We start from the raw sequence: 27047 nt of genomic DNA, 5'->3' as shown, positions 1-27047 counted from the left end.
AGCAGCAGCCACTGCTATGCCCCATTGAAAGAACTGCACCAGGACTGTGCTGCCAGCCTCAAATCACTGTATACATCAGCCCTGACTGCTGGGGGAAATTTCCAGCTCTGAATCAACAGTGAAATGAAGAAAAAATAACACAGCGAGATTTGTGCTTTTGAATGGAGGGAAGGAAATAGTACATTGGAGAATATTGCCCTCTTTAAGATGTGGGCAGGGGTGTGGCTTTGGATTTGGAACAGGGCACGTCAACTCAGGCTTACCATGAGCGTTTTGACTGGGACGACTAGGGTCTTCAGCTGCTCTCGACAAGAGTGCTGTACTTACTTTGGTTTCTCTTCATAACGCACAAGTCTTTCGCCTTTTACTAAAGACTTCCGTGGAGAGGAACACCAATGAGTTAAACCTATTTTTGGCAGGCTTTGCCGTTTGGCTGAGCCTTGTACACTTGTGAAAAGAAAGACAGCTGTCCTTAACTAGACCAAGGTGCTTGACTATGGAGGGTTTGGACGGGTGTGCAAAGCAGCAGCCACTGCCATGACCCATTGAATGAACTGCACCACGACAAGGGAGAAATGTGTCAGGAGGTTGCCTCAGGAAGCAAACAGTTGGGGCTCATCGTTTCTCGGCCTTTTGGCTAAGATCAAGTGTAGTATCTGTTCTTATCAGTTTAATATCTGATATGTCCTCTATATGAGGATAATGTATTAAGCAGATTTTTAGCATTGGGAGATGAAAAAGGGGCTTGCTCCGTTCACTCCACGCATTGACCCGGTATTGCAGCATTGCCGGGAACGGTGCACTCTTTAAATGCCTTGTGGACAACCAAACACCAATCTAAATGGATCAGTCTGTTGATTGATTTGACTCTGAAATGAACGACGCGAGTCACAGTCGCTGTCTGTCTTCAAGGCCGGGACTTGTGGCAAACAAAGGCCCTGTTTACTCCTTACCGAGGCCCTTTGTGGAACAACACTGTGCTCCCAGCCTCAAATCACTGTATACATCAGCCCTGACTGCTTGGGGAAATTTCCAGCTCTGAATGCTAATTTCCGTCCTCCGAGTCAGATTGTGGGTGATGTCATTTTGTAGGCTCTATTTCGTTTGCAGATTGTCCAGAAAAGTGCAAGCGTAGCTGTGCAGCAGTGTCTGTTGTATGCTGTGAAGCTGTGTGTTGAGTAATGCAAATTGCCCGGGTTTGCCGAGAGAAGTGGGTGTGGCTTTTTGGATGGGCCTAAAATGATTGCGTGTTCTCCTCACCGATATTTTCCCTTCTTTGTGGGAGAAATGTGTTCCGAAGATCCTTCCATTGTTAGCATGCTTAGATTTTCGTTTGGTTGCTGGGCTGTGTTTGCTTTCTCAGAAGCAGAAACAGCTTGCCAAGGGAAGCTAATGCTGACTCTGGGATTATGCCATCTGGGAACCGTCATCCAGAGTACTGTGTCTGGGAATGCCACCCCTGTCTCTGTGTCTTCCAACTCATACTTACCTGGCAGAGAAGATACCGTGATCAAGAAGGTGGTTCACCCAGGGTGAGGCTCAACCATTGCACTCCGGTTGTGCTAACCACTGCGAATTCCCCAAATGTGGGAATCTCAGCTGCATAATTTCTGGTAGTGGGGGACTGCGTTCGCGCTCTCCCCTGATTTTTAAGTTGAAAAAAATATCACCCGGTTGGTAGACGGACATGGACCTCAACATGCTGCTATTCGGCTTGCCGATTCCTGTACCGAGTCCTGGGCGTTTGTGAAAAGGAAGAAAGATGTCCTTAACTAGACCATGGTGCTTGACCATGGAGGGCTTGGACAGGTGTGCCAAGCAGCAGCCACTGCTATGCCCCATTGAAAGAACTGCACCAGGACTGTGCTCCCAGCCTCAAATCACTGTATACATCAGCCCTGACTGCTGGGGGAAATTTCCAGCTCTGAATCAACAGTGAAATGAAGAAAAAATAACACAGCGAGATTTGTGCTTTTGATTGGAGGGAAGGAAATAGTACATTGGAGAATATTGCCCTCTTTAAGATGTGGGCAGGGGTGTGGCTTTGGATTTGGAACAGGGCACGTCAACTCAGGCTTACCATGAGCGTTTTGACTGGGACGACTAGGGTCTTCAGCTGCTCTCGACAAGAGTGCTGTACTTACTTTGGTTTCTCTTCATAACGCACAAGTCTTTCGCCTTTTACTAAAGACTTCCGTGGAGAGGAACACCAATGAGTTAAACCTATTTTTGGCAGGCTTTGCCGTTTGGCTGAGCCTTGTACACTTGTGAAAAGAAAGACAGCTGTCCTTAACTAGACCAAGGTGCTTGACTATGGAGGGTTTGGACGGGTGTGCAAAGCAGCAGCCACTGCCATGACCCATTGAATGAACTGCACCACGACAAGGGAGAAATGTGTCAGGAGGTTGCCTCAGGAAGCAAACAGTTGGGGCTCATCGTTTCTCGGCCTTTTGGCTAAGATCAAGTGTAGTATCTGTTCTTATCAGTTTAATATCTGATATGTCCTCTATATGAGGATAATGTATTAAGCAGATTTTTAGCATTGGGAGATGAAAAAGGGGCTTGCTCCGTTCACTCCACGCATTGACCCGGTATTGCAGCATTGCCGGGAACGGTGCACTCTTTAAATGCCTTGTGGACAACCAAACACCAATCTAAATGGATCAGTCTGTTGATTGATTTGACTCTGAAATGAACGACGCGAGTCACAGTCGCTGTCTGTCTTCAAGGCCGGGACTTGTGGCAAACAAAGGCCCTGTTTACTCCTTACCGAGGCCCTTTGTGGAACAACACTGTGCTCCCAGCCTCAAATCACTGTATACATCAGCCCTGACTGCTTGGGGAAATTTCCAGCTCTGAATGCTAATTTCCGTCCTCCGAGTCAGATTGTGGGTGATGTCATTTTGTAGGCTCTATTTCGTTTGCAGATTGTCCAGAAAAGTGCAAGCGTAGCTGTGCAGCAGTGTCTGTTGTATGCTGTGAAGCTGTGTGTTGAGTAATGCAAATTGCCCGGGTTTGCCGAGAGAAGTGGGTGTGGCTTTTTGGATGGGCCTAAAATGATTGCGTGTTCTCCTCACCGATATTTTCCCTTCTTTGTGGGAGAAATGTGTTCCGAAGATCCTTCCATTGTTAGCATGCTTAGATTTTCGTTTGGTTGCTGGGCTGTGTTTGCTTTCTCAGAAGCAGAAACAGCTTGCCAAGGGAAGCTAATGCTGACTCTGGGATTATGCCATCTGGGAACCGTCATCCAGAGTACTGTGTCTGGGAATGCCACCCCTGTCTCTGTGTCTTCCAACTCATACTTACCTGGCAGAGAAGATACCGTGATCAAGAAGGTGGTTCACCCAGGGTGAGGCTCAACCATTGCACTCCGGTTGTGCTAACCACTGCGAATTCCCCAAATGTGGGAATCTCAGCTGCATAATTTCTGGTAGTGGGGGACTGCGTTCGCGCTCTCCCCTGATTTTTAAGTTGAAAAAAATATCACCCGGTTGGTAGACGGACATGGACCTCAACATGCTGCTATTCGGCTTGCCGATTCCTGTACCGAGTCCTGGGCGTTTGTGAAAAGGAAGAAAGATGTCCTTAACTAGACCATGGTGCTTGACCATGGAGGGCTTGGACAGGTGTGCCAAGCAGCAGCCACTGCTATGCCCCATTGAAAGAACTGCACCAGGACTGTGCTCCCAGCCTCAAATCACTGTATACATCAGCCCTGACTGCTGGGGGAAATTTCCAGCTCTGAATCAACAGTGAAATGAAGAAAAAATAACACAGCGAGATTTGTGCTTTTGATTGGAGGGAAGGAAATAGTACATTGGAGAATATTGCCCTCTTTAAGATGTGGGCAGGGGTGTGGCTTTGGATTTGGAACAGGGCACGTCAACTCAGGCTTACCATGAGCGTTTTGACTGGGACGACTAGGGTCTTCAGCTGCTCTCGACAAGAGTGCTGTACTTACTTTGGTTTCTCTTCGTAACGCACAAGTCTTTCGCCTTTTACTAAAGACTTCCGTGGAGAGGAACACCAATGAGTTAAACCTATTTTTGGCAGGCTTTGCCGTTTGGCTGAGCCTTGTACACTTGTGAAAAGAAAGACAGCTGTCCTTAACTAGACCAAGGTGCTTGACTATGGAGGGTTTGGACGGGTGTGCAAAGCAGCAGCCACTGCCATGACCCATTGAATGAACTGCACCACGACAAGGGAGAAATGTGTCAGGAGGTTGCCTCAGGAAGCAAACAGTTGGGGCTCATTGCTTCTCGGCCTTTTGGCTAAGATCAAGTGTAGTATCTGTTCTTATCAGTTTAATATCTGATATGTCCTCTATATGAGGATAATGTATTAAGCAGATTTTTAGCATTGGGAGATGAAAAAGGGGCTTGCTCCGTTCACTCCACGCATTGACCCGGTATTGCAGCATTGCCGGGAACGGTGCACTCTTTAAATGCCTTGTGGACAACCAAACACCAATCTAAATGGGTCAGTCTGTTGATTGATTTGACTCTGAAATGAACGACGCGAGTCACAGTCGCTGTCTGTCTTCAAGGCCGGGACTTGTGGCAAACAAAGGCCCTGTTTACTCCTTACCGAGGCCCTTTGTGGAACAACACTGTGCTCCCAGCCTCAAATCACTGTATACATCAGCCCTGACTGCTTGGGGAAATTTCCAGCTCTGAATGCTAATTTCCGTCCTCCGAGTCAGATTGTGGGTGATGTCATTTTGTAGGCTCTATTTCGTTTGCAGATTGTCCAGAAAAGTGCAAGCGTAGCTGTGCAGCAGTGTCTGTTGTATGCTGTGAAGCTGTGTGTTGAGTAATGCAAATTGCCCGGGTTTGCCGAGAGAAGTGGGTGTGGCTTTTTGGATGGGCCTAAAATGATTGCGTGTTCTCCTCACCGATATTTTCCCTTCTTTGTGGGAGAAATGTGTTCCGAAGATCCTTCCATTGTTAGCATGCTTAGATTTTCGTTTGGTTGCTGGGCTGTGTTTGCTTTCTCAGAAGCAGAAACAGCTTGCCAAGGGAAGCTAATGCTGACTCTGGGATTATGCCATCTGGGAACCTTCATCCAGAGTACTGTGTCTGGGAATGCCACCCCTGTCTCTGTGTCTTCCAACTCATACTTACCTGGCAGGGAAGATACCATGATCAAGAAGGTGGTTCACCCAGGGCGAGGCTCAACCATTGCACTCCGGTTGTGCTGACCACTGCGAATTCCCCAAATGTGGGAATCTCGACTGCATAATTTCTGGTAGTGGGGGACTGCGTTCGCGCTCTCCCCTGATTTTTAAGTTGAAAAAAATATCACCCGGTTGGTAGACGGACATGGACCTCAACATGCTGCTATTCCGCTTGCCGATTCCTGTAGCCGAGTCCTGGGCGTTTGTGAAAAGGAAGAAAGATGTCCTTAACTAGACCATGGTGCTTGACCATGGAGGGCTTGGACAGGTGTGCCAAGCAGCAGCCACTGCTATGCACCATTGAAAGAACTGCACCAGGACTGTGCTGCCAGCCTCAAATCACTGTATACATCAGCCCTGACTGCTGGGGGAAATTTCCAGCTCTGAATCAACAGTGAAATGAAGAAAAAATAACACAGCGAGATTTGTGCTTTTGAATGGAGGGAAGGAAATAGTATATTGGAGAATATTGCCCTCTTTAAGATGTGGGCAGGGGTGTGGCTTTGGATTTGGAACAGGGCACGTCAACTCAGGCTTACCATGAGCGTTTTGACTGGGACGACTAGGGTCTTCAGCTGCTCTCGACAAGAGTGCTGTACTTACTTTGGTTTCTCTTCGTAACGCACAAGTCTTTTCGCCTTTTACTAAAGACTTCCGTGGAGAGGAACACCAATGAGTTAAACCTATTTTTGGCAGGCTTTGCCGTTTGGCTGAGCCTTGTACACTTGTGAAAAGAAAGACAGCTGTCCTTAACTAGACCAAGGTGCTTGACTATGGAGGGTTTGGACGGGTGTGCAAAGCAGCAGCCACTGCCATGACCCATTGAATGAACTGCACCACAACAAGGGAGAAATGTGTCAGGAAGTTGCCTCAGGAAGCAAACAGTTGGGGCTCATCGCTTCTCGGCCTTTTGGCTAAGATCAAGTGTAGTATCTGTTCTTATCAGTTTAATATCTGATATGTCCTCTATATGAGGATAATGTATTAAGCAGATTTTTAGCATTGGGAGATGAAAAAGGGGCTTGCTCCGTTCACTCCACGCATTGACACGGTATTGCAGCATTGCCTGGAACGGTGCACTCTTTAAATGCCTTGTGGACAACCAAACACCAATCTAAATGGATCAGTCTGTTGATTGATTTGACTCTGAAATGAATGACGCGAGTCACATTCGCTGTCTGTCTTCAAGGCCGGGACTTGTGGCAAACAAAGGCCCTGTTTACTCCTTACCGAGGCCCTTTGTGGAACAACACTGTGCTCCCAGCCTCAAATCACTGTATACATCAGCCCTGACTGCTTGGGGAAATTTCCAGCTCTGAATGCTAATTTCCGTCCTCCGAGTCAGATTGTGGGTGATGTCATTTTGTAGGCTCTATTTCGTTTGCAGATTGTCCAGAAAAGTGCAAGCGTAGCTGTGCAGCAGTGTCTGTTGTATGCTGTGAAGCTGTGTGTTGAGTAATGCAAATTGCCCGGGTTTGCCGAGAGAAGTGGGTGTGGCTTTTTGGATGGGCCTAAAATGATTGCGTGTTCTCCTCACCGATATTTTCCCTTCTTTGTGGGAGAAATGTGTTCCGAAGATCCTTCCATTGTTAGCATGCTTAGATTTTCGTTTGGTTGCTGGGCTGTGTTTGCTTTCTCAGAAGCAGAAACAGCTTGCCAAGGGAAGCTAATGCTGACTCTGGGATTATGCCATCTGGGAACCGTCATCCAGAGTACTGTGTCTGGGAATGCCACCCCTGTCTCTGTGTCTTCCAACTCATACTTACCTGGCAGGGAAGATACCGTGATCAAGAAGGTGGTTCACCCAGGGTGAGGCTCAACCATTGCACTCCGGTTGTGCTGACCACTGCGAATTCCCCAAATGTGGGAATCTCAGCTGCATAATTTCTGGTAGTGGGGGACTGCGTTCGCGCTCTCCCCTGATTTTTAAGTTGAAAAAAATATCACACGGTTGGTAGACGGACATGGACCTCAACATGCTGCTATTCCGCTTGCCGATTCCTGTAGCCGAGTCCTGGGCGTTTGTGAAAAGGAAGAAAGATGTCCTTAACTAGACCATGGTGCTTGACCATGGAGGGCTTGGACAGGTGTGCCAAGCAGCAGCCACTGCTATACTCCATTGAAAGAACTGCACCAGGACTGTGCTGCCAGCCTCAAATCACTGTATACATCAGCCCTGACTGCTGGGGGAAATTTCCAGCTCTGAATCAACAGTGAAATGAAGAAAAAATAACACAGCGAGATTTGTGCTTTTGAATGGAGGGAAGGAAATAGTACATTGGAGAATATTGCCCTCTTTAAGATGTGGGCAGGGGTGTGGCTTTGGATTTGGAACAGGGCACGTCAACTCAGGCTTACCATGAGCGTTTTGACTGGGACGACTAGGGTCTTCAGCTGCTCTCGACAAGAGTGCTGTACTTACTTTGGTTTCTCTTCATGACGCACAACTCTTTCGCCTTTTACTAAAGACTTCCGTGGAGAGGAACACCAATGAGTTAAACCTATTTTTGGCAGACTTTGCCGTTCGGCTGAGCCTTGTACACTTGTGAAAAGAAAGACAGCTGTCCTTAACTAGACCGAGGTGCTTGACTATGGAGGGTTTGGACGGGTGTGCAAAGCAGCAGCCACTGCCATGACCCATTGAATGAACTGCACCACGACAAGGGAGAAATGTGTCAGGAAGTTGCCTCAGGAAGCAAACAGTTGGGGCTCATTGCTTCTCGGCCTTTTGGCTAAGATCAAGTGTAGTATCTGTTCTTATCAGTTTAATATCTGATATGTCCTCTATATGAGGATAATGTATTAAGCAGATTTTTAGCATTGGGAGATGAAAAAGGGGCTTGCTCCGTTCACTCCACGCATTGACCCGGTATTGCAGCATTGCCGGGAACGGTGCACTCTTTAAATGCCTTGTGGACAACCAAACACCAATCTAAATGGATCAGTCTGTTGATTGATTTGACTCTGAAATGAACGACGCGAGTCACAGTCGCTGTCTGTCTTCAAGGCCGGGACTTGTGGCAAACAAAGGCCCTGTTTACTCCTTACCGAGGCCCTTTGTGGAACAACACTGTGCTCCCAGCCTCAAATCACTGTATACATCAGCCCTGACTGCTTGGGGAAATTTCCAGCTCTGAATGCTAATTTCCGTCCTCCGAGTCAGATTGTGGGTGATGTCATTTTGTAGGCTCTATTTCGTTTGCAGATTGTCCAGAAAAGTGCAAGCGTAGCTGTGCAGCAGTGTCTGTTGTATGCTGTGAAGCTGTGTGTTGAGTAATGCAAATTGCCCGGGTTTGCCGAGAGAAGTGGGTGTGGCTTTTTGGATGGGCCTAAAATGATTGCGTGTTCTCCTCACCGATATTTTCCCTTCTTTGTGGGAGAAATGTGTTCCGAAGATCCTTCCATTGTTAGCATGCTTAGATTTTCGTTTGGTTGCTGGGCTGTGTTTGCTTTCTCAGAAGCAGAAACAGCTTGCCAAGGGAAGCTAATGCTGACTCTGGGATTATGCCATCTGGGAACCGTCATCCAGAGTACTGTGTCTGGGAATGCCACCCCTGTCTTTGTGTCTTCTAGCTCATACTTACCTGGCAGGGAAGATACCATGATCAAGAAGGTGGTTCACCCAGGGCGAGGCTCAACCATTGCACTCCGGTTGCACTGACCACTGCGAATTCCCCAAATGTGGGAATCTCGACTGCATAATTTCTGGTAGTGGGGGACTGCGTTCGCGCTCTCCCCTGATTTTTAAGTTGAAAAAAATATCACACGGTTGGTAGACGGACATCGACCTCAACATGCTGCTATTCGGCTTGCCGATTCCTGTAGCCGAGTCCTGGGCGTTTGTGAAAAGGAAGAAAGATGTCCTTAACTAGACCATGGTGCTTGACCATGGAGGGCTTGGACAGGTGTGCCAAGCAGCAGCCACTGCTATGCCCCATTGAAAGAACTGCACCAGGACTGTGCTGCCAGCCTCAAATCACTGTATACATCAGCCCTGACTGCTGGGGGAAATTTCCAGCTCTGAAACAACATTGAAATGAAGAAAAAATAACACAGCGAGATTTGTGCTTTTGAATGGAGGGAAGGAAATAGTACATTGGAGAATATTGCCCTCTTTAAGATGTGGGCAGGGGTGTGGCTTTGGATTTGGAACAGGGCACGTCAACTCAGGCTTACCATGAGCGTTTTGACTGGGACGACTAGGGTCTTCAGCTGCTCTCGACAAGAGTGCTGTACTTACTTTGGTTTCTCTTCATAACGCACAAGTCTTTCGCCTTTTACTAAAGACTTCCGTGGAGAGGAACACCAATGAGTTAAACCTATTTTTGGCAGGCTTTGCCGTTTGGCTGAGCCTTGTACACTTGTGAAAAGAAAGACAGCTGTCCTTAACTAGACCAAGGTGCTTGACTATGGAGGGTTTGGACGGGTGTGCAAAGCAGCAGCCACTGCCATGACCCATTGAATGAACTGCACCACGACAAGGGAGAAATGTGTCAGGAGGTTGCCTCAGGAAGCAAACAGTTGGGGTTCATCGCTTCTCGGCCTTTTGGCTAAGATCAAGTGTAGTATCTGTTCTTATCAGTTTAATATCTGATATGTCCTCTATATGAGGATAATGTATTAAGCAGATTTTTAGCATTGGGAGATGAAAAAGGGGCTTGCTCCGTTCACTCCACGCATTGACCCGGTATTGCAGCGTTGCCTGGAACGGTGCACTCTTTAAATGCCTTGTGGACAACCAAACACCAATCTAAATGGATCAGTCTGTTGATTGATTTGACTCTGAAATGAACGACGCGAGTCACAGTCGCTGTCTGTCTTCAAGGCCGGGACTTGTGGCAAACAAAGGCCCTGTTTACTCCTTACCGAGGCCCTTTGTGGAACAACACTGTGCTCCCAGCCTCAAATCACTGTATACATCAGCCCTGACTGCTTGGGGAAATTTCCAGCTCTGAATGCTAATTTCCGTCCTCCGAGTCAGATTGTGGGTGATGTCATTTTGTAGGCTCTATTTCGTTTGCAGATTGTCCAGAAAAGTGCAAGCGTAGCTGTGCAGCAGTGTCTGTTGTATGCTGTGAAGCTGTGTGTTGAGTAATGCAAATTGCCCGGGTTTGCCGAGAGAAGTGGGTGTGGCTTTTTGGATGGGCCTAAAATGATTGCGTGTTCTCCTCACCGATATTTTCCCTTCTTTGTGGGAGAAATGTGTTCCGAAGATCCTTCCATTGTTAGCATGCTTAGATTTTCGTTTGGTTGCTGGGCTGTGTTTGCTTTCTCAGAAGCAGAAACAGCTTGCCAAGGGAAGCTAATGCTGACTCTGGGATTATGCCATCTGGGAACCGTCATCCAGAGTACTGTGTCTGGGAATGCCACCCCTGTCTTTGTGTCTTCTAGCTCATACTTACCTGGCAGGGAAGATACCATGATCAAGAAGGTGGTTCACCCAGGGCGAGGCTCAACCATTGCACTCCGGTTGCACTGACCACTGCGAATTCCCCAAATGTGGGAATCTCGACTGCGTAATTTCTGGTAGTGGGGGACTGCGTTCGCGCTCTCCCCTGATTTTTAAGTTGAAAAAAATATCACACGGTTGGTAGACGGACATGGACCTCAACATGCTGCTATTCGGCTTGCCGATTCCTGTAGCTGAGTCCTGGGCGTTTGTGAAAAGGAAGAAAGATGTCCTTAACTAGACCATGGTGCTTGACCATGGAGGGCTTGGACAGGTGTGCCAAGCAGCAGCCACTGCTATGCCCCATTGAAAGAACTGCACCAGGACTGTTTTCCCAGCCTCAAATCACTGTATACATCAGCCCTGATTGCTGGGGGAAATTTCCAGCTCTGAATCAACAGTGAAATGAAGAAAAAATAACACAGCGAGATTTGTGCTTTTGATTGGAGGGAAGGAAATAGTACATTGGAGAATATTGCCCTCTTTAAGATGTGGGCAGGGGTGTGGCTTTGGATTTGGAACAGGGCACGTCAACTCAGGCTTACCATGAGCGTTTTGACTGGGACGACTAGGGTCTTCAGCTGCTCTCGACAAGAGTGCTGTACTTACTTTGGTTTCTCTTCATAACGCACAAGTCTTTCGCCTTTTACTAAAGACTTCCGTGGAGAGGAACACCAATGAGTTAAACCTATTTTTGGCAGGCTTTGCCGTTTGGCTGAGCCTTGTACACTTGTGAAAAGAAAGACAGCTGTCCTTAACTAGACCAAGGTGCTTGACTATGGAGGGTTTGGACGGGTGTGCAAAGCAGCAGCCACTGCCATGACCCATTGAATGAACTGCACCACGACAAGGGAGAAATGTGTCAGGAGGTTGCCTCAGGAAGCAAACAGTTGGGGCTCATCGCTTCTCGGCCTTTTGGCTAAGATCAAGTGTAGTATCTGTTCTTATCAGTTTAATATCTGATATGTCCTCTATATGAGGATAATGTATTAAGCAGATTTTTAGCATTGGGAGATGAAAAAAGGGCTTGCTCCGTTCACTCCACGCATTGACCCGGTATTGCAGCATTGCCGGGAACGGTGCACTCTTTAAATGCCTTGTGGACAACCAAACACCAATCTAAATGGATCAGTCTGTTGAGTGATTTGACTCTGAAATGAACGACGCGAGTCACAGTCGCTGTCTGTCTTCAAGGCCGGGACTTGTGGCAAACAAAGGCCCTGTTTACTCCTTACCGAGGCCCTTTGTGGAACAACACTGTGCTCCCAGCCTCAAATCACTGTATACATCAGCCCTGACTGCTTGGGGAAATTTCCATCTCTGAATGCTAATTTCCGTCCTCCGAGTCAGATTGTGGGTGATGTCATTTTGTAGGCTCTATTTCGTTTGCAGATTGTCCAGAAAAGTGCAAGCGTAGCTGTGCAGCAGTGTCTGTTGTATGCTGTGAAGCTGTGTGTTGAGTAATGCAAATTGCCCGGGTTTGCCGAGAGAAGTGGGTGTGGCTTTTTGGATGGGCCTAAAATGATTGCGTGTTTTCCTCACCGATATTTTCCTTCTTTGTGGGAGAAATGTGTTCCGAAGATCCTTCCATTGTTAGCATGCTTAGATTTTCGTTTGGTTGCTGGGCTGTGTTTGCTTTCTCAGAAGCAGAAACAGCTTGCCAAGGGAAGCTAATGCTGACTCTGGGATTATGCCATCTGGGAACCTTCATCCAGAGTACTGTGTCTGGGAATGCCACCCCTGTCTCTGTGTCTTCCAACTCATACTTACCTGGCAGGGAAGATACCATGATCAAGAAGGTGGTTCACCCAGGGCGAGGCTCAACCATTGCACTCCGGTTGTGCTGACCACTGCGAATTCCCCAAATGTGGGAATCTCGACTGCATAATTTCTGGTAGTGGGGGACTGCGTTCGCGCTCTCCCCTGATTTTTAAGTTGAAAAAAATATCACCCGGATGGTAGACGGACATGGACCTCAACATGCTGCTATTCCGCTTGTCGATTCCTGTAGCCAAGTCCTGGGCGTTTGTGAAAAGGAAGAAAGATGTCCCTAACTAGACCATGGTGCTTGACCATGGAGGGCTTGGACAGGTGTGCCAAGCAGCAGCCACTGCTATGCCCCATTGAAAGAACTGCACCAGGACTGTGCTCCCAGCCTCAAATCACTGTATACATCAGCCCTGACTGCTGGGGGAAATTTCCAGCTCTGAATCAACAGTGAAATGAAGAAAAAATAACACAGCGAGATTTGTGCTTTTGATTGGAGGGAAGGAAATAGTACATTGGAGAATATTGCCCTCTTTAAGATGTGGGCAGGGGTGTGGCTTTGGATTTGGAACAGGGCACGTCAACTCAGGCTTACCATGAGCGTTTTGACTGGGACGACTAGGGTCTTCAGCTGCTCTCGACAAGAGTGCTGTACTTACTTTGGTTTCTCTTCGTAACGCACAAGTCTTTTCGCCTTTTACTAAAGACTTCCGTGGAGAGGAACACCAATGAGTTAAACCTATTTTTGGCAGGCTTTGCCGTTTGGCTGAGCCTTGTACACTTGTGAAAAGAAAGACAGCTGTCCTTAACTAGACCAAGGTGCTTGACTATGGAGGGTTTGGACGGGTGTGCAAAGCAGCAGCCACTGCCATGACCCATTGAATGAACTGCACCACGACAAGGGAGAAATGTGTCAGGAAGTTGCCTCAGGAAGCAAACAGTTGGGGCTCATCGCTTCTCGGCCTTTTGGCTAAGATCAAGTGTAGTATCTGTTCTTATCAGTTTAATATCTGATATGTCCTCTATATGAGGATAATGTATTAAGCAGATTTTTAGCATTGGGAGATGAAAAAGGGGCTTGCTCCGTTCACTCCACGCATTGACACGGTTTTGCAGCATTGCCGGGAACGGTGCACTCTTTAAATGCCTTGTGGACAACCAAACACCAATCTAAATGGATCAGTCTGTTGATTGATTTGACTCTGAAATGAATGACGCGAGTCACATTCGCTGTCTGTCTTCAAGGCCGGGACTTGTGGCAAACAAAGGCCCTGTTTACTCCTTACCGAGGCCCTTTGTGGAACAACACTGTGCTCCCAGCCTCAAATCACTGTATACATCAGCCCTGACTGCTTGAGGAAATTTCCAGCTCTGAATGCTAATTTCCGTCCTCCGAGTCAGATTGTGGGTGATGTCATTTTGTAGGCTCTATTTCGTTTGCAGATTGTCCAGAAAAGTGCAAGCGTAGCTGTGCAGCAGTGTCTGTTGTATGCTGTGAAGCTGTGTGTTGAGTAATGCAAATTGCCCGGGTTTGCCGAGAGAAGTGGGTGTGGCTTTTTGGATGGGCCTAAAATGATTGCGTGTTCTCCTCACCGATATTTTCCTTCTTTGTGGGAGAAATGTGTTCCGAAGATCCTTCCATTGTTAGCATGCTTAGATTTTCGTTTGGTTGCTGGGCTGTGTTTGCTTTCTCAGAAGCAGAAACAGCTTGCCAAGGGAAGCTAATGCTGACTCTGGGATTATGCCATCTGGGAACCTTCATCCAGAGTACTGTGTCTGGGAATGCCACCCCTGTCTCTGTGTCTTCCAACTCATACTTACCTGGCAGGGAAGATACCATGATCAAGAAGGTGGTTCACCCAGGGCGAGGCTCAACCATTGCACTCCGGTTGTGCTGACCACTGCGAATTCCCCAAATGTGGGAATCTCGACTGCATAATTTCTGGTAGTGGGGGACTGCGTTCGCGCTCTCCCCTGATTTTTAAGTTGAAAAAAATATCACACGGTTGGTAGACGGACATGGACCTCAACATGCTGCTATTCCGCTTGTCGATTCCTGTAGCCGAGTCCTGGGCGTTTGTGAAAAGGAAGAAAGATGTCCCTAACTAGACCATGGTGCTTGACCATGGAGGGCTTGGACAGGTGTGCCAAGCAGCAGCCACTGCTATGCCCCATTGAAAGAACTGCACCAGGACTGTGCTCCCAGCCTCAAATCACTGTATACATCAGCCCTGACTGCTGGGGGAAATTTCCAGCTCTGAATCAACAGTGAAATGAAGAAAAAATAACACAGCGAGATTTGTGCTTTTGATTGGAGGGAAGGAAATAGTACATTGGAGAATATTGCCCTCTTTAAGATGTGGGCAGGGGTGTGGCTTTGGATTTGGAACAGGGCACGTCAACTCAGGCTTACCATGAGCGTTTTGACTGGGACGACTAGGGTCTTCAGCTGCTCTCGACAAGAGTGCTGTACTTACTTTGGTTTCTCTTCGTAACGCACAAGTCTTTTCGCCTTTTACTAAAGACTTCCGTGGAGAGGAACACCAATGAGTTAAACCTATTTTTGGCAGGCTTTGCCGTTTGGCTGAGCCTTGTACACTTGTGAAAAGAAAGACAGCTGTCCTTAACTAGACCAAGGTGCTTGACTATGGAGGGTTTGGACGGGTGTGCAAAGCAGCAGCCACTGCCATGACCCATTGAATGAACTGCACCACGACAAGGGAGAAATGTGTCAGGAAGTTGCCTCAGGAAGCAAACAGTTGGGGCTCATCGCTTCTCGGCCTTTTGGCTAAGATCAAGTGTAGTATCTGTTCTTATCAGTTTAATATCTGATATGTCCTCTATATGAGGATAATGTATTAAGCAGATTTTTAGCATTGGGAGATGAAAAAGGGGTTTGCTCCGTTCACTCCACACATTGACCTGGTATTGCAGCATTGCCGGGAACGGTGCACTCTTTAAATGCCTTGTGGACAACCAAACACCAATCTAAATGGATCAGTCTGTTGATTGATTTGACTCTGAAATGAACGACGCGAGTCACAGTCGCTGTCTGTCTTCAAGGCCGGGACTTGTGGCAAACAAAGGCCCTGTTTACTCCTTACCGAGGCCCTTTGTGGAACAACACTATGCTCCCAGCCTCAAATCACTGTATACATCAGCCCTGACTGCTTGGGAAATTTCCAGCTCTGAATGCTAATTTCCGTCCTCCGAGTCAGATTGTGGGTGATGTCATTTTGTAGGCTCTATTTCGTTTGCAGATTGTCCAGAAAAGTGCAAGCGTAGCTGTGCAGCAGTGTCTGTTGTATGCTGTGAAGCTGTGTGTTGAGTAATGCAAATTGCCCGGGTTTGCTGAGAGAAGTGGGTGTGGCTTTTTGGATGGGCCTAAAATGATTGCGTGTTCTCCTCACCGATATTTTCCCTTCTTTGTGGGAGAAATGTGTTCCGAAGATCCTTCCATTGTTAGCATGCTTATATTTTCGTTTGGTTGCTGGGCTGTGTTTGCTTTCTCAGAAGCAGAAACAGCTTGCCAAGGGAAGCTAATGCTGACTCTGGGATTATGCCATCTGGGAACCTTCATCCAGAGTACTGTGTCTGGGAATGCCACCCCTGTCTCTGTGTCTTCCAACTCATACTTACCTGGCAGGGAAGATACCGTGATCAAGAAGGTGGTTCACCCAGGGCGAGGCTCAACCATTGCACTCCAGTTGCACTGACCACTGCGAATTCCCCAAATGTGGGAATCTCGACTGCATAACTTCTGGTAGTGGGGGACTGCGTTCGCGCTCTCCCCTGATTTTTAAGTTGAAAAAAATATCACCCGGTTGGTAGACGGACATGGACCTCAACATGCTGCTATTCCGCTTGCCGATTCCTGTAGCCGAGTCCTGGGCGTTTGTGAAAAGGAAGAAAGATGTCCTTAACTAGACCATGGTGCTTGACCATGGAGGGCTTGGACAGGTGTGCCAAGCAGCAGCCACTGCTATGCCCCATTGAAAGAACTGCACCAGGACTGTGCTCCCAGCCTCAAATCACTGTATACATCAGCCCTGACTGCTGGGGGAAATTTCCAGCTCTGAATCAACAGTGAAATGAAGAAAAAATAACACAGTGAGATTTGTGCTTTTGATTGGAGGGAAGGAAATAGTACATTGGAGAATATTGCCCTCTTTAAGATGTGGGCAGGGGTGTGGCTTTGGATTTGGAACAGGGCACGTCAACTCAGGCTTACCATGAGCGTTTTGACTGGGACGACTAGGGTCTTCAGCTGCTCTCGACAAGAGTGCTGTACTTACTTTGGTTTCTCTTCATAAAGCACAAGTCTTTCGCCTTTTACTAAAGACTTCCGTGGAGAGGAACACCAATGAGTTAAACTATTTTTGGCAGGCTTTGCCGTTTGGCTGAGACTTGTACACTTGTGAAAAGAAAGACAGCTGTCCTTAACTAGACCAGGGTGCTTGACTATGGAGGGTTTGGATGGGTGTGCAAAGCAGCAGCCACTGCCATGACCCATTGAATGAACTGCACCACGACAAGGGAGAAATGTGTCAGGAGGTTGCCTCAGGAAGCAAACAGTTGGGGCTCATCGCTTCTCGGCCTTTTGGCTAAGATCAAGTGTAGTATCTGTTCTTATCAGTTTAATATCTGATATGTCCTCTATATGAGGATAATGTATTAAGCAGATTTTTAGCATTGGGAGATGAAAAAGGGGCTTGCTCCGTTCACTCCACGCATTGACCCGGTATTGCAGCATTGCCGGGAATGGTTCACTCTTTAAATGCCTTGTGGACAACCAAACACCAATCTAAACGGGTCAGTCTGTTGATTGATTTGATTCTGAAATGAACGACGCGAGTCACAGTCGCTGTCTGTCTTCAAGGCCGGGACTTGTGGCAAACAAAGGCCCTGTTTACTCCTTACCGAGGCCCTTTGTGGAACAACACTGTGCTCCCAGCCTCAAATCACTGTATACATCAGCCCTGACTGCTTGGGGAAATTTCCAGCTCTGAATGCTAATTTCCGTCCTCCGAGTCAGATTGTGGGTGATGTCATTTTGTAGGCTCTATTTCGTTTGCAGATTGTCCAGAAAAGTGCAAGCGTAGCTGTGCAGCAGTGTCTGTTGTATGCTGTGAAGCTGTGTATTGAGTAATGCAAATTGCCCGGGTTTGCCGAGAGAAGTGGGTGTGGCTTTTTGGATGGGCCTAAAATGATTGCGTGTTCTCCTCACCGATATTTTCCCTTCTTTGTGGGAGAAATGTGTTCCGAAGATCCTTCCATTGTTAGCATGCTTAGATTTTCGTTTGGTTGCTGGGCTGTGTTTGCTTTCTCAGAAGCAGAAACAGCTTGCCATGGGAAGCTAATGCTGACTCTGGGATTATACCATCTGGGAACCGTCATCCAGAGTACTGTGTCTGGGAATGCCACCCCTGTCTCTGTGTCTTCCAACTCATACTTACCTGGCAGGGAAGATACCATGATCAAGAAGGTGGTTCACCCAGGGCGAGGCTCAACCATTGCACTCCGGTTGTGCTGACCACTGCGAATTCCCCAAATGTGGGAATCTCGACTGCATAATTTCTGGTAGTGGGGGACTGCGTTCGCGCTCTCCCCTGATTTTTAAGTTGAAAAAAATATCACACGGTTGGTAGACGGACATCGACCTCAACATGCTGCTATTCGGCTTGTCGAGTCCTGTAGCCGAGTCCTGGGCGTTTGTGAAAAGGAAGAAAGATGTCCTTAACTAGACCATGGTGCTTGACCATGGAGGGCTTGGACAGGTGTGCCAAGCAGCAGCCACTGCTATGCCCCATTGAAAGAACTGCACCAGGACTGTGCTCCCAGCCTCAAATCACTGTATACATCAGCCCTGACTGCTGGGGGAAATTTCCAGCTCTGAATCAACAGTGCAATGAAGAAAAAATAACACAGTGAGATTTGTGCTTTTGATTGGAGGGAAGGAAATAGTACATTGGAGAATATTGCACTCTTTAAGATGTGGGCAGGGGTGTGGCTTTGGATTTGGAACAGGGCACGTCAACTCAGGCTTACCATGACCGTTTTGACTGGGACGACTAGGGTCTTCAGCTGCTCTCGACAAGAGTGCTGTACTTACTTTGGTTTCTCTTCATGACGCACAAGTCTTTCGCCTTTTACTAAAGACTTCCGTGGAGAGGAGCACCAATGAGTTAAACCTATTTTTGGCAGGCTTTGCCGTTTGGCTGAGCCTTGTACACTTGTGAAGAGAAAGACAGCTGTCCTTAACTAAACCGAGGTGCTTGGCTATGGAGGGTTTGGACGGGTGTGCAAAGCAGCAGCCACTGCCATGACCCATTGAATGAACTGCACCACGACATGGGAGTGCTGTACTTACTTTGGTTTCTCTGCCATGACCCATTGAATGAACTGCACCACGACAAGGGAGAAATGTGTCAGGAAGTTGCCGCAGGAAGCAAACAGTTTGGGCTCATCGCTTCTCGGCCTTTTGGCTAAGATCAAGTGTAGTATCTGTTCTTATCAGTTTAATATCTGATATGTCCTCTATATGAGGATAATGTATTAAGCAGATTTTTAGCATTGGGGGATGAAAAAAGGGCTTGCTCCGTTCACTCCACGCATTGACCCGGTATTGCAGCATTGCCGGGAACGGTGCACTCTTTAAATGCCTCGTTGACAACCAAACACCAATCTAAATGGATCAGTCTGTTGATTGATTTGACTCTGAAATGAACGACGCGAGTCACAGTCGCTGTCTGTCTTCAAGGCCGGGACTTGTGGCAAACAAAGGCCCTGTTTACTCCTTACCGAGGCCCTTTGTGGAACAACACTGTGCTCCCAGCCTCAAATCACTGTATACATCAGCCCTGACTGCTTGGGGAAATTTCCAGCTCTGAATGCTAATTTCCGTCCTCCGAGTCAGATTGTGGGTGATGTCATTTTGTAGGCTCTATTTCGTTTGCAGATTGTCCAGAAAAGTGCAAGCGTAGCTGTGCAGCAGTGTCTGTTGTATGCTGTGAAGCTGTGTGTTGAGTAATGCAAATTGCCCGGGTTTGCCGAGAGAAGTGGGTGTGGCTTTTTGGATGGGCCTAAAATGATTGCGTGTTCTCCTCACCGATATTTTCCCTTCTTTGTGGGAGAAATGTGTTCCGAAGATACTTCCATTGTTAGCATGCTTAGATTTTCGTTTGGTTGCTGGGCTGTGTTTGCTTTCTCAGAAGCAGAAACAGCTTGCCAAGGGAAGCTAATGCTGACTCTGGGATTATACCATCTGGGAACCGTCATCCAGAGTACTGTGTCTGGGAATGCCACCCCTGTCTCTGTGTCTTCCAACTCATACTTACCTGGCAGGGAAGATACCATGATCAAGAAGGTGGTTCACCCAGGGCGAGGCTCAACCATTGCACTCCGGTTGTGCTGACCACTGCGAATTCCCCAAATGTGGGAATCTCGACTGCATAATTTCTGGTAGTGGGGGACTGCGTTCGCGCTCTCCCCTGATTTTTAAGTTGAAAAAAATATCACACGGTTGGTAGACGGACATCGACCTCAACATGCTGCTATTCGGCTTGTCGAGTCCTGTAGCCGAGTCCTGGGCGTTTGTGAAAAGGAAGAAAGATGTCCTTAACTAGACCATGGTGCTTGACCATGGAGGGCTTGGACAGGTGTGCCAAGCAGCAGCCACTGCTATGCCCCATTGAAAGAACTGCACCAGGACTGTGCTCCCAGCCTCAAATCACTGTATACATCAGCCCTGACTGCTGGGGGAAATTTCCAGCTCTGAATCAACAGTGCAATGAAGAAAAAATAACACAGTGAGATTTGTGCTTTTGATTGGAGGGAAGGAAATAGTACATTGGAGAATATTGCACTCTTTAAGATGTGGGCAGGGGTGTGGCTTTGGATTTGGAACAGGGCACGTCAACTCAGGCTTACCATGACCGTTTTGACTGGGACGACTAGGGTCTTCAGCTGCTCTCGACAAGAGTGCTGTACTTACTTTGGTTTCTCTTCATGACGCACAAGTCTTTCGCCTTTTACTAAAGACTTCCGTGGAGAGGAGCACCAATGAGTTAAACCTATTTTTGGCAGGCTTTGCCGTTTGGCTGAGCCTTGTACACTTGTGAAGAGAAAGACAGCTGTCCTTAACTAAACCGAGGTGCTTGGCTATGGAGGGTTTGGACGGGTGTGCAAAGCAGCAGCCACTGCCATGACCCATTGAATGAACTGCACCACGACATGGGAGTGCTGTACTTACTTTGGTTTCTCTGCCATGACCCATTGAATGAACTGCACCACGACAAGGGAGAAATGTGTCTGGAGGTTGCCTCAGGAAGCAAACAGTTGGGGCTCATCGCTTCTCGGCCTTTTGGCTAAGATCAAGTGTAGTATCTGTTCTTATCAGTTTAATATCTGATATGTCCTCTATATGAGGATAATGTATTAAGCAGATTTTTAGCATTGGGAGATGAAAAAGGGGCTTGCTCCGTTCACTCCACGCATTGACCCGGTATTGCAGCATTGCCTGGAACGGTGCACTCTTTAAATGCCTTGTGGACAACCAAACACCAATCTAAATGGATCAGTCTGTTGATTGATTTGACTCTGAAATGAACGACGCGAGTCACAGTCGCTGTCTGTCTTCAAGGCCGGGACTTGTGGCAAACAAAGGCCCTGTTTACTCCTTACCGAGGCCCTTTGTGGAACAACACTGTGCTCCCAGCCTCAAATCACTGTATACATCAGCCCTGACTGCTTGGGGAAATTTCCAGCTCTGAATGCTAATTTCCGTCCTCCGAGTCAGATTGTGGGTGATGTCATTTTGTAGGCTCTATTTCGTTTGCAGATTGTCCAGAAAAGTGCAAGCGTAGCTGTGCAGCAGTGTCTGTTGTATGCTGTGAAGCTGTGTGTTGAGTAATGCAAATTGCCCGGGTTTGCCGAGAGAAGTGGGTGTGGCTTTTTGGATGGGCCTAAAATGATTGCGTGTTCTCCTCACCGATATTTTCCCTTCTTTGTGGGAGAAATGTGTTCCGAAGATCCTTCCATTGTTAGCATGCTTAGATTTTCGTTTGGTTGCTGGGCTGTGTTTGCTTTCTCAGAAGCAGAAACAGCTTGCCAAGGGAAGCTAATGCTGACTCTGGGATTATGCCATCTGGGAACCGTCATCCAGAGTACTGTGTCTGGGAATGCCACCCCTGTCTCTGTGTCTTCCAACTCATACTTACCTGGCAGGGAAGATACCATGATCAAGAAGGTGGTTCACCCAGGGCGATGCTCAACCATTGCACTCCGGTTGTGCTGACCACTGCGAATTCCCCAAATGTGGGAATCTCGACTGCATAATTTCTGGTAGTGGGGGACTGCGTTCGCGCTCTCCCCTGATTTTTAAGTTGAAAAAAATATCACCCGGTTGGTAGACGGACATGGACCTCAACATGCTGCTATTCCGCTTGCCGATTCCTGTAGCCGAGTCCTGGGCGTTTGTGAAAATGAAGAAAGATGTCCTTAACTAGACCATGGTGCTTGACCATGAAGGGCTTGGACAGGTGTGCCAAGCAGCAGCCACTGCTATGCCCCATTGAAAGAACTGCACCAGGACTGTGCTGCCAGCCTCAAATCACTGTATACATCAGCCCTGACTGCTGGGGGAAATTTCCAGCTCTGAATCAACAGTGAAATGAAGAAAAAATAACACAGTGAGATTTGTGCTTTTGAATGGAGGGAAGGAAATAGTACATTGGAGAATATTGCCCTCTTTAAGATGTGGGTAGGGGTGTGGCTTTGGATTTGGAACAGGGCACGTCAACTCAGGCTTACTATGAGCGTTTTGACTGGGACGACTAGGGTCTTCAGCTGCTCTCGACAAGAGTGCTGTACTTACTTTGGTTTCTCTTCATAACGCACAAGTCTTTCGCCTTTTATTAAAGACTTCCGTGGAGAGGAACACCAATGAGTTAAACCTATTTTGGCAGGCTTTGCCGTTTGGCTGAGCCTTGTACACTTGTGAAAAGAAAAACAGCTGTCCTTAATTAGACCAAGGTGCTTGACTATGGAGGGTTTGGACGGGTGTGCAAAGCAGCAGCCACTGCCATGACCCATTGAATGAACTGCACCACGACAAGGGAGAAATGTGTCAGGAGGTTGCCTCAGGAAGCAAACAGTTGGGGCTCATCGCTTCTCGGCCTTTTGGCTAAGATCAAGTGTAGTATCTGTTCTTATCAGTTTAATATCTGATATGTCCTCTATATGAGGATAATGTATTAAGCAGATTTTTAGCATTGGGAGATGAAAAAGGGGCTTGCTCCGTTCACTCCACGCATTGACCCGGTATTGCAGCATTGCCGGGAACGGTGCACTCTTTAAATGCCTTGTGGACAACCAAACACCAATCTAAATGGATCAGTCTGTTGATTGATTTGACTCTGAAATGAACGACGCGAGTCACAGTCGCTGTCTGTCTTCAAGGCCGGGACTTGTGGCAAACAAAGGCCCTGTTTACTCCTTACCGAGGCCCTTTGTGGAACAACACTGTGCTCCCAGCCTCAAATCACTGTATACATCAGCCCTGACTGCTTGGGGAAATTTCCAGCTCTGAATGCTAATTTCCGTCCTCCGAGTCAGATTGTGGGTGATGTCATTTTGTAGGCTCTATTTCGTTTGCAGATTGTCCAGAAAAGTGCAAGCGTAGCTGTGCAGCAGTGTCTGTTGTATGCTGTGAAGCTGTGTGTTGAGTAATGCAAATTGCCCGGGTTTGCCGAGAGAAGTGGGTGTGGCTTTTTGGATGGGCCTAAAATGATTGCGTGTTCTCCTCACCGATATTTTCCCTTCTTTGTGGGAGAAATGTGTTCCGAAGATCCTTCCATTGTTAGCATGCTTAGATTTTCGTTTGGTTGCTGGGCTGTGTTTGCTTTCTCAGAAGCAGAAACAGCTTGCCAAGGGAAGCTAATGCTGACTCTGGGATTATGCCATCTGGGAACCGTCATCCAGAGTACTGTGTCTGGGAATGCCACCCCTGTCTCTGTGTCTTCCAACTCATACTTACCTGGCAGGGAAGATGCCATGATCAAGAAGGTGGTTCACCCAGGGCGAGGCTCAACCATTGCACTCCGGTTGTGCTGACCACTGCGAATTCCCCAAACGTGGGAATCTCAACTGCATAATTTCTGGTAGTGGGGGACTGCGTTCGCGCTCTCCCCTGATTTTTAAGTTGAAAAAAATATCACCTGGTTGGTAGACGGACATGGACCTCAACATGCTGCCATTCGGCTTGCCGATTCCTGTAGCCGAGTCCTGGGCGTTTGTGAAAAGGAAGAAAGATGTCCTTAACTAGACCATGGTGCTTGACCATGAAGAGCTTGGACAGGTGTGCCAAGCAGCAGCCACTGCTATGCCCCATTGAAAGAACTGCACCAGGACTGTGCTGCCAGCCTCAAATCACTGTATACATCAGCCCTGACTGCTGGGGGAAATTTCCAGCTCTGAATCAACAGTGAAATGAAGAAAAAATAACACAGCGAGATTTGTGCTTTTGAATGGAGGGAAGGAAATAGTACATTGGAGAATATTGCCCTCTTTAAGATGTGGGCAGGGGTGTGGCTTTGGATTTGGAACAGGGCACGTCAACTCAGGTTTACCATGAGCATTTTGACTGGGACGACTAGGGTCTTCAGCTGCTCTCGACAAGAGTGCTGTACTTACTTTGGTTTCTCTTCATAACGCACAAGTCTTTCGCCTTTTATTAAAGACTTCCGTGGAGAGGAACACCAATGAGTTAAACCTATTTTGGCAGGCTTTGCCGTTTGGCTGAGCCTTGTACACTTGTGAAAAGAAAAACAGCTGTCCTTAATTAGACCAAGGTGCTCGACTATGGAGGGTTTGGACGGGTGTGCAAAGCAGCAGCCACTGCCATGACCCATTGAATGAACTGCACCACGACAAGGGAGAAATGTGTCAGGAGGTTGCCTCAGGAAGCAAACAGTTGGGGCTCATCGCTTCTCGGCCTTTTGGCTAAGATCAAGTGTAGTATCTGTTCTTATCAGTTTAATATCTGATATGTCCTCTATATGAGGATAATGTATTAAGCAGATTTTTAGCATTGGGAGATGAAAAAGGGGCTTGCTCCGTTCACTCCACGCATTGACCCGGTATTGCAGCATTGCCTGGAACGGTGCACTCTTTAAATGCCTTGTGGACAACCAAACACCAATCTAAATGGATCAGTCTGTTGATTGATTTGACTCTGAAATGAACGACGCGAGTCACAGTCGCTGTCTGTCTTCAAGGCCGGGACTTGTGGCAAACAAAGGCCCTGTTTACTCCTTACCGAGGCCCTTTGTGGAACAACACTGTGCTCCCAGCCTCAAATCACTGTATACATCAGCCCTGACTGCTTGGGGAAATTTCCAGCTCTGAATGCTAATTTCCGTCCTCCGAGTCAGATTGTGGGTGATGTCATTTTGTAGGCTCTATTTCGTTTGCAGATTGTCCAGAAAAGTGCAAGCGTAGCTGTGCAGCAGTGTCTGTTGTATGCTGTGAAGCTGTGTGTTGAGTAATGCAAATTGCCCGGGTTTGCCGAGAGAAGTGGGTGTGGCTTTTTGGATGGGCCTAAAATGATTGCGTGTTCTCCTCACCGATATTTTCCCTTTTTTGTGGGAGAAATGTGTTCCGAAGATCCTTCCATTGTTAGCATGCTTAGATTTTTGTTTGGTTGCTGGGCTGTGTTTGCTTTCTCAGAAGCAGAAACAGCTTGCCAAGGGAAGCTAATGCTGACTCTGGGATTATGCCATCTGGGAACCGTCATCCAGAGTACTGTGTCTGGGAATGCCACCCCTGTCTCTGTGTCTTCCAACTCATACTTACCTGGCAGGGAAGATACCATGATCAAGAAGGTGGTTCACCCAGGGCGAGGCTCAACTATTGCACTCCGGTTGTGCTGACCACTGCGAATTCCCCAAATGTGGGAATCTCAACTGCATAATTTCTGGTAGTGGGGGACTGCGTTCGCGCTCTCCCCTGATTTTTAAGTTGAAAAAAATATCACACGGTTGGTAGACGGACATCAACCTCAACATGCTGCTATTCGGCTTGCCGATTCCTGTAGCCGAGTCCTGGGCGTTTGTGAAAAGGAAGAAAGATGTCCTTAACTAGACCATGGTGCTTGACCATGGAGGGCTTGGACAGGTGTGCCAAGCAGCAGCCACTGCTATGCCCCATTGAAAGAACTGCACCAGGACTGTGCTCCCAGCCTCAAATCACTGTATACATCAGCCATGATTGCAGGTGGAAATTTCCAGCTCTGAATCAACAGTGAAATGAAGAAAAAATAACACAGCGAGATTTGTGCTTTTGATTGGAGGGAAGGAAATAGTACATTGGAGAATATTGCCCTCTTTAAGATGTGGGCAGGGGTGTGGCTTTGGATTTGGAACAGGGCACGTCAACTCAGGCTTACCATCAGCGTTTTGACTGGGACGACTAGGGTCTTCAGCTGTTCTCGACGAGAGTGCTGTACTTACTTTGGTTTCTCTTCATAACGCACAAGTCTTTCGCCTTTTACTAAAGACTTCCGTGGAGAGAAACACCAATGAGTTAAACCTATTTTTGGCAGGCTTTGCCGTTTGGCTGAGCCTTGTACACTTGTGAAAAGAAAGACAGCTGTCCTTAATTAGACCAAGGTGCTTGACTATGGAGGGTTTGGACGGGTGTGCAAAGTAGCAGCCACTGCCATGACCCATTGAATGAACTGCACCACGACAAGGGAGAAATGTGTCAGGAGGTTGCCTCAGGAAGCAAACAGTTGGGCTCATCGCTTCTCGGCCTTTTGGCTAAGATCAAGTGTAGTATCTGTTCTTATCAGTTTAATATCTGATATGTCCTCTATATGAGGATAATGTATTAAGCAGATTTTTAGCATTGGGAGATGAAAAAGGGGCTTGCTCCGTTCACTCCACGCATTGACCCGGTATTGCAGCGTTGCCGGGAACGGTGCACTCTTTAAATGCCTTGTGGACAACCAAACACCAATCTAAATGGATCAGTCTGTTGATTGATTTGACTCTGAAATGAACGACGCGAGTCACAGTCGCTGTCTGTCTTCAAGGCCGGGACTTGTGGCAAACAAAGGCCCTGTTTACTCCTTACCGAGGCCCTTTGTGGAACAACACTGTGCTCCCAGCCTCAAATCACTGTATACATCAGCCCTGACTGCTTGGGGAAATTTCCAGCTCTGAATGCTAATTTCCGTCCTCCGAGTCAGATTGTGGGTGATGTCATTTTGTAGGCTCTATTTCGTTTGCAGATTGTCCAGAAAAGTGCAAGCGTAGCTGTGCAGCAGGGTCTGCTGTATGCTGTGAAGCTGTGTGTTGAGTAATGCAAATTGCCCGGGTTTGCCGAGAGAAGTGGGTGTGGCTTTTTGGATGGGCCTAAAATGATTGCGTGTTCTCCTCACCGATATTTTCCTTCTTTGTGGGAGAAATGTGTTCCGAAGATCCTTCCATTGTTAGCATGCTTAGATTTTCGTTTGGTTGCTGGGCTGTGTTTGCTTTCTCAGAAGCAGAAACAGCTTGCCAAGGGAAGCTAATGCTGACTCTGGGATTATGCCATCTGGGAACCGTTATCCAGAGTACTGTGTCTGGGAATGCCGCCCCTGTTTCTATGTCTTCC

The 27047-nt window shown here is 47.6% G+C and overlaps 44 non-coding genes across 44 annotated transcripts; all 44 read left to right on the top strand.

Moving 5' to 3' along the window:
• The first annotated feature begins 323 nt into the window (after window positions 1–323).
• On the top strand, window positions 324–438 carry LOC137883092 (U5 spliceosomal RNA). Its single transcript, XR_011104490.1, has one exon. It is a non-coding gene; the product is annotated as a U5 spliceosomal RNA (small nuclear RNA).
• Window positions 439–617: 179 nt separating this feature from the next.
• On the top strand, window positions 618–808 carry LOC137882889 (U2 spliceosomal RNA). The gene has a single exon (XR_011104308.1). It is a non-coding gene; the product is annotated as a U2 spliceosomal RNA (small nuclear RNA).
• Window positions 809–1481: 673 nt separating this feature from the next.
• On the top strand, window positions 1482–1645 carry LOC137882784 (U1 spliceosomal RNA). Its single transcript, XR_011104208.1, has one exon. It is a non-coding gene; the product is annotated as a U1 spliceosomal RNA (small nuclear RNA).
• A 495-nt stretch (window positions 1646–2140) lies between these two features.
• On the top strand, window positions 2141–2255 carry LOC137883090 (U5 spliceosomal RNA). The gene has a single exon (XR_011104488.1). It is a non-coding gene; the product is annotated as a U5 spliceosomal RNA (small nuclear RNA).
• Window positions 2256–2434: 179 nt separating this feature from the next.
• Window positions 2435–2625, top strand: LOC137882888 (U2 spliceosomal RNA). The gene has a single exon (XR_011104307.1). It is a non-coding gene; the product is annotated as a U2 spliceosomal RNA (small nuclear RNA).
• Window positions 2626–3298: 673 nt separating this feature from the next.
• LOC137882783 (U1 spliceosomal RNA) lies at window positions 3299–3462 on the top strand. The gene has a single exon (XR_011104207.1). It is a non-coding gene; the product is annotated as a U1 spliceosomal RNA (small nuclear RNA).
• Window positions 3463–3957: 495 nt separating this feature from the next.
• Window positions 3958–4072, top strand: LOC137882527 (U5 spliceosomal RNA). The gene has a single exon (XR_011103963.1). It is a non-coding gene; the product is annotated as a U5 spliceosomal RNA (small nuclear RNA).
• Window positions 4073–4251: 179 nt separating this feature from the next.
• Window positions 4252–4442, top strand: LOC137882877 (U2 spliceosomal RNA). Its single transcript, XR_011104296.1, has one exon. It is a non-coding gene; the product is annotated as a U2 spliceosomal RNA (small nuclear RNA).
• A 673-nt stretch (window positions 4443–5115) lies between these two features.
• On the top strand, window positions 5116–5279 carry LOC137882756 (U1 spliceosomal RNA). Its single transcript, XR_011104180.1, has one exon. It is a non-coding gene; the product is annotated as a U1 spliceosomal RNA (small nuclear RNA).
• A 496-nt stretch (window positions 5280–5775) lies between these two features.
• On the top strand, window positions 5776–5891 carry LOC137882629 (U5 spliceosomal RNA). The gene has a single exon (XR_011104059.1). It is a non-coding gene; the product is annotated as a U5 spliceosomal RNA (small nuclear RNA).
• Window positions 5892–6070: 179 nt separating this feature from the next.
• LOC137883032 (U2 spliceosomal RNA) lies at window positions 6071–6261 on the top strand. The gene has a single exon (XR_011104444.1). It is a non-coding gene; the product is annotated as a U2 spliceosomal RNA (small nuclear RNA).
• Window positions 6262–6934: 673 nt separating this feature from the next.
• LOC137882743 (U1 spliceosomal RNA) lies at window positions 6935–7098 on the top strand. Its single transcript, XR_011104167.1, has one exon. It is a non-coding gene; the product is annotated as a U1 spliceosomal RNA (small nuclear RNA).
• A 496-nt stretch (window positions 7099–7594) lies between these two features.
• On the top strand, window positions 7595–7709 carry LOC137882613 (U5 spliceosomal RNA). Its single transcript, XR_011104044.1, has one exon. It is a non-coding gene; the product is annotated as a U5 spliceosomal RNA (small nuclear RNA).
• Window positions 7710–7888: 179 nt separating this feature from the next.
• On the top strand, window positions 7889–8079 carry LOC137882875 (U2 spliceosomal RNA). Its single transcript, XR_011104294.1, has one exon. It is a non-coding gene; the product is annotated as a U2 spliceosomal RNA (small nuclear RNA).
• Window positions 8080–8752: 673 nt separating this feature from the next.
• Window positions 8753–8916, top strand: LOC137882680 (U1 spliceosomal RNA). Its single transcript, XR_011104107.1, has one exon. It is a non-coding gene; the product is annotated as a U1 spliceosomal RNA (small nuclear RNA).
• Window positions 8917–9412: 496 nt separating this feature from the next.
• LOC137883089 (U5 spliceosomal RNA) lies at window positions 9413–9527 on the top strand. Its single transcript, XR_011104487.1, has one exon. It is a non-coding gene; the product is annotated as a U5 spliceosomal RNA (small nuclear RNA).
• A 179-nt stretch (window positions 9528–9706) lies between these two features.
• LOC137882987 (U2 spliceosomal RNA) lies at window positions 9707–9897 on the top strand. Its single transcript, XR_011104401.1, has one exon. It is a non-coding gene; the product is annotated as a U2 spliceosomal RNA (small nuclear RNA).
• Window positions 9898–10570: 673 nt separating this feature from the next.
• Window positions 10571–10734, top strand: LOC137882720 (U1 spliceosomal RNA). Its single transcript, XR_011104145.1, has one exon. It is a non-coding gene; the product is annotated as a U1 spliceosomal RNA (small nuclear RNA).
• A 496-nt stretch (window positions 10735–11230) lies between these two features.
• Window positions 11231–11345, top strand: LOC137883088 (U5 spliceosomal RNA). The gene has a single exon (XR_011104486.1). It is a non-coding gene; the product is annotated as a U5 spliceosomal RNA (small nuclear RNA).
• A 179-nt stretch (window positions 11346–11524) lies between these two features.
• On the top strand, window positions 11525–11715 carry LOC137882911 (U2 spliceosomal RNA). The gene has a single exon (XR_011104329.1). It is a non-coding gene; the product is annotated as a U2 spliceosomal RNA (small nuclear RNA).
• A 672-nt stretch (window positions 11716–12387) lies between these two features.
• On the top strand, window positions 12388–12551 carry LOC137882745 (U1 spliceosomal RNA). The gene has a single exon (XR_011104169.1). It is a non-coding gene; the product is annotated as a U1 spliceosomal RNA (small nuclear RNA).
• Window positions 12552–13047: 496 nt separating this feature from the next.
• LOC137882628 (U5 spliceosomal RNA) lies at window positions 13048–13163 on the top strand. Its single transcript, XR_011104058.1, has one exon. It is a non-coding gene; the product is annotated as a U5 spliceosomal RNA (small nuclear RNA).
• A 179-nt stretch (window positions 13164–13342) lies between these two features.
• On the top strand, window positions 13343–13533 carry LOC137882983 (U2 spliceosomal RNA). Its single transcript, XR_011104397.1, has one exon. It is a non-coding gene; the product is annotated as a U2 spliceosomal RNA (small nuclear RNA).
• Window positions 13534–14205: 672 nt separating this feature from the next.
• On the top strand, window positions 14206–14369 carry LOC137882733 (U1 spliceosomal RNA). The gene has a single exon (XR_011104158.1). It is a non-coding gene; the product is annotated as a U1 spliceosomal RNA (small nuclear RNA).
• Window positions 14370–14865: 496 nt separating this feature from the next.
• On the top strand, window positions 14866–14981 carry LOC137882627 (U5 spliceosomal RNA). Its single transcript, XR_011104057.1, has one exon. It is a non-coding gene; the product is annotated as a U5 spliceosomal RNA (small nuclear RNA).
• A 179-nt stretch (window positions 14982–15160) lies between these two features.
• LOC137883040 (U2 spliceosomal RNA) lies at window positions 15161–15351 on the top strand. Its single transcript, XR_011104451.1, has one exon. It is a non-coding gene; the product is annotated as a U2 spliceosomal RNA (small nuclear RNA).
• Window positions 15352–16023: 672 nt separating this feature from the next.
• Window positions 16024–16187, top strand: LOC137882809 (U1 spliceosomal RNA). The gene has a single exon (XR_011104232.1). It is a non-coding gene; the product is annotated as a U1 spliceosomal RNA (small nuclear RNA).
• Window positions 16188–16683: 496 nt separating this feature from the next.
• On the top strand, window positions 16684–16798 carry LOC137882552 (U5 spliceosomal RNA). The gene has a single exon (XR_011103987.1). It is a non-coding gene; the product is annotated as a U5 spliceosomal RNA (small nuclear RNA).
• Window positions 16799–16976: 178 nt separating this feature from the next.
• On the top strand, window positions 16977–17167 carry LOC137883013 (U2 spliceosomal RNA). Its single transcript, XR_011104425.1, has one exon. It is a non-coding gene; the product is annotated as a U2 spliceosomal RNA (small nuclear RNA).
• A 673-nt stretch (window positions 17168–17840) lies between these two features.
• Window positions 17841–18004, top strand: LOC137882722 (U1 spliceosomal RNA). The gene has a single exon (XR_011104147.1). It is a non-coding gene; the product is annotated as a U1 spliceosomal RNA (small nuclear RNA).
• Window positions 18005–18500: 496 nt separating this feature from the next.
• Window positions 18501–18615, top strand: LOC137882551 (U5 spliceosomal RNA). The gene has a single exon (XR_011103986.1). It is a non-coding gene; the product is annotated as a U5 spliceosomal RNA (small nuclear RNA).
• A 242-nt stretch (window positions 18616–18857) lies between these two features.
• Window positions 18858–19048, top strand: LOC137882990 (U2 spliceosomal RNA). Its single transcript, XR_011104404.1, has one exon. It is a non-coding gene; the product is annotated as a U2 spliceosomal RNA (small nuclear RNA).
• A 673-nt stretch (window positions 19049–19721) lies between these two features.
• On the top strand, window positions 19722–19885 carry LOC137882710 (U1 spliceosomal RNA). Its single transcript, XR_011104136.1, has one exon. It is a non-coding gene; the product is annotated as a U1 spliceosomal RNA (small nuclear RNA).
• Window positions 19886–20381: 496 nt separating this feature from the next.
• Window positions 20382–20496, top strand: LOC137882550 (U5 spliceosomal RNA). The gene has a single exon (XR_011103985.1). It is a non-coding gene; the product is annotated as a U5 spliceosomal RNA (small nuclear RNA).
• A 242-nt stretch (window positions 20497–20738) lies between these two features.
• On the top strand, window positions 20739–20929 carry LOC137882937 (U2 spliceosomal RNA). The gene has a single exon (XR_011104354.1). It is a non-coding gene; the product is annotated as a U2 spliceosomal RNA (small nuclear RNA).
• A 673-nt stretch (window positions 20930–21602) lies between these two features.
• Window positions 21603–21766, top strand: LOC137882667 (U1 spliceosomal RNA). Its single transcript, XR_011104095.1, has one exon. It is a non-coding gene; the product is annotated as a U1 spliceosomal RNA (small nuclear RNA).
• Window positions 21767–22262: 496 nt separating this feature from the next.
• On the top strand, window positions 22263–22377 carry LOC137882601 (U5 spliceosomal RNA). Its single transcript, XR_011104033.1, has one exon. It is a non-coding gene; the product is annotated as a U5 spliceosomal RNA (small nuclear RNA).
• A 178-nt stretch (window positions 22378–22555) lies between these two features.
• Window positions 22556–22746, top strand: LOC137882841 (U2 spliceosomal RNA). The gene has a single exon (XR_011104261.1). It is a non-coding gene; the product is annotated as a U2 spliceosomal RNA (small nuclear RNA).
• A 673-nt stretch (window positions 22747–23419) lies between these two features.
• Window positions 23420–23583, top strand: LOC137882727 (U1 spliceosomal RNA). Its single transcript, XR_011104152.1, has one exon. It is a non-coding gene; the product is annotated as a U1 spliceosomal RNA (small nuclear RNA).
• A 496-nt stretch (window positions 23584–24079) lies between these two features.
• LOC137882599 (U5 spliceosomal RNA) lies at window positions 24080–24194 on the top strand. Its single transcript, XR_011104031.1, has one exon. It is a non-coding gene; the product is annotated as a U5 spliceosomal RNA (small nuclear RNA).
• Window positions 24195–24372: 178 nt separating this feature from the next.
• LOC137882936 (U2 spliceosomal RNA) lies at window positions 24373–24563 on the top strand. The gene has a single exon (XR_011104353.1). It is a non-coding gene; the product is annotated as a U2 spliceosomal RNA (small nuclear RNA).
• A 673-nt stretch (window positions 24564–25236) lies between these two features.
• On the top strand, window positions 25237–25400 carry LOC137882766 (U1 spliceosomal RNA). The gene has a single exon (XR_011104190.1). It is a non-coding gene; the product is annotated as a U1 spliceosomal RNA (small nuclear RNA).
• A 496-nt stretch (window positions 25401–25896) lies between these two features.
• On the top strand, window positions 25897–26011 carry LOC137883082 (U5 spliceosomal RNA). Its single transcript, XR_011104480.1, has one exon. It is a non-coding gene; the product is annotated as a U5 spliceosomal RNA (small nuclear RNA).
• A 178-nt stretch (window positions 26012–26189) lies between these two features.
• LOC137882885 (U2 spliceosomal RNA) lies at window positions 26190–26380 on the top strand. Its single transcript, XR_011104304.1, has one exon. It is a non-coding gene; the product is annotated as a U2 spliceosomal RNA (small nuclear RNA).
• Window positions 26381–27047: the final 667 nt, after the last annotated feature.

This window comes from Cebidichthys violaceus, unplaced genomic scaffold (genome assembly GCF_023349555.1).
Source record: "Cebidichthys violaceus isolate CVI_PGR_0920_01 unplaced genomic scaffold, fCebVio1.0.p SCAF_32, whole genome shotgun sequence".
NCBI lineage: Eukaryota > Metazoa > Chordata > Actinopteri > Perciformes > Stichaeidae > Cebidichthys > Cebidichthys violaceus.
This window is presented reverse-complemented; position numbering and strand designations above follow the sequence as displayed.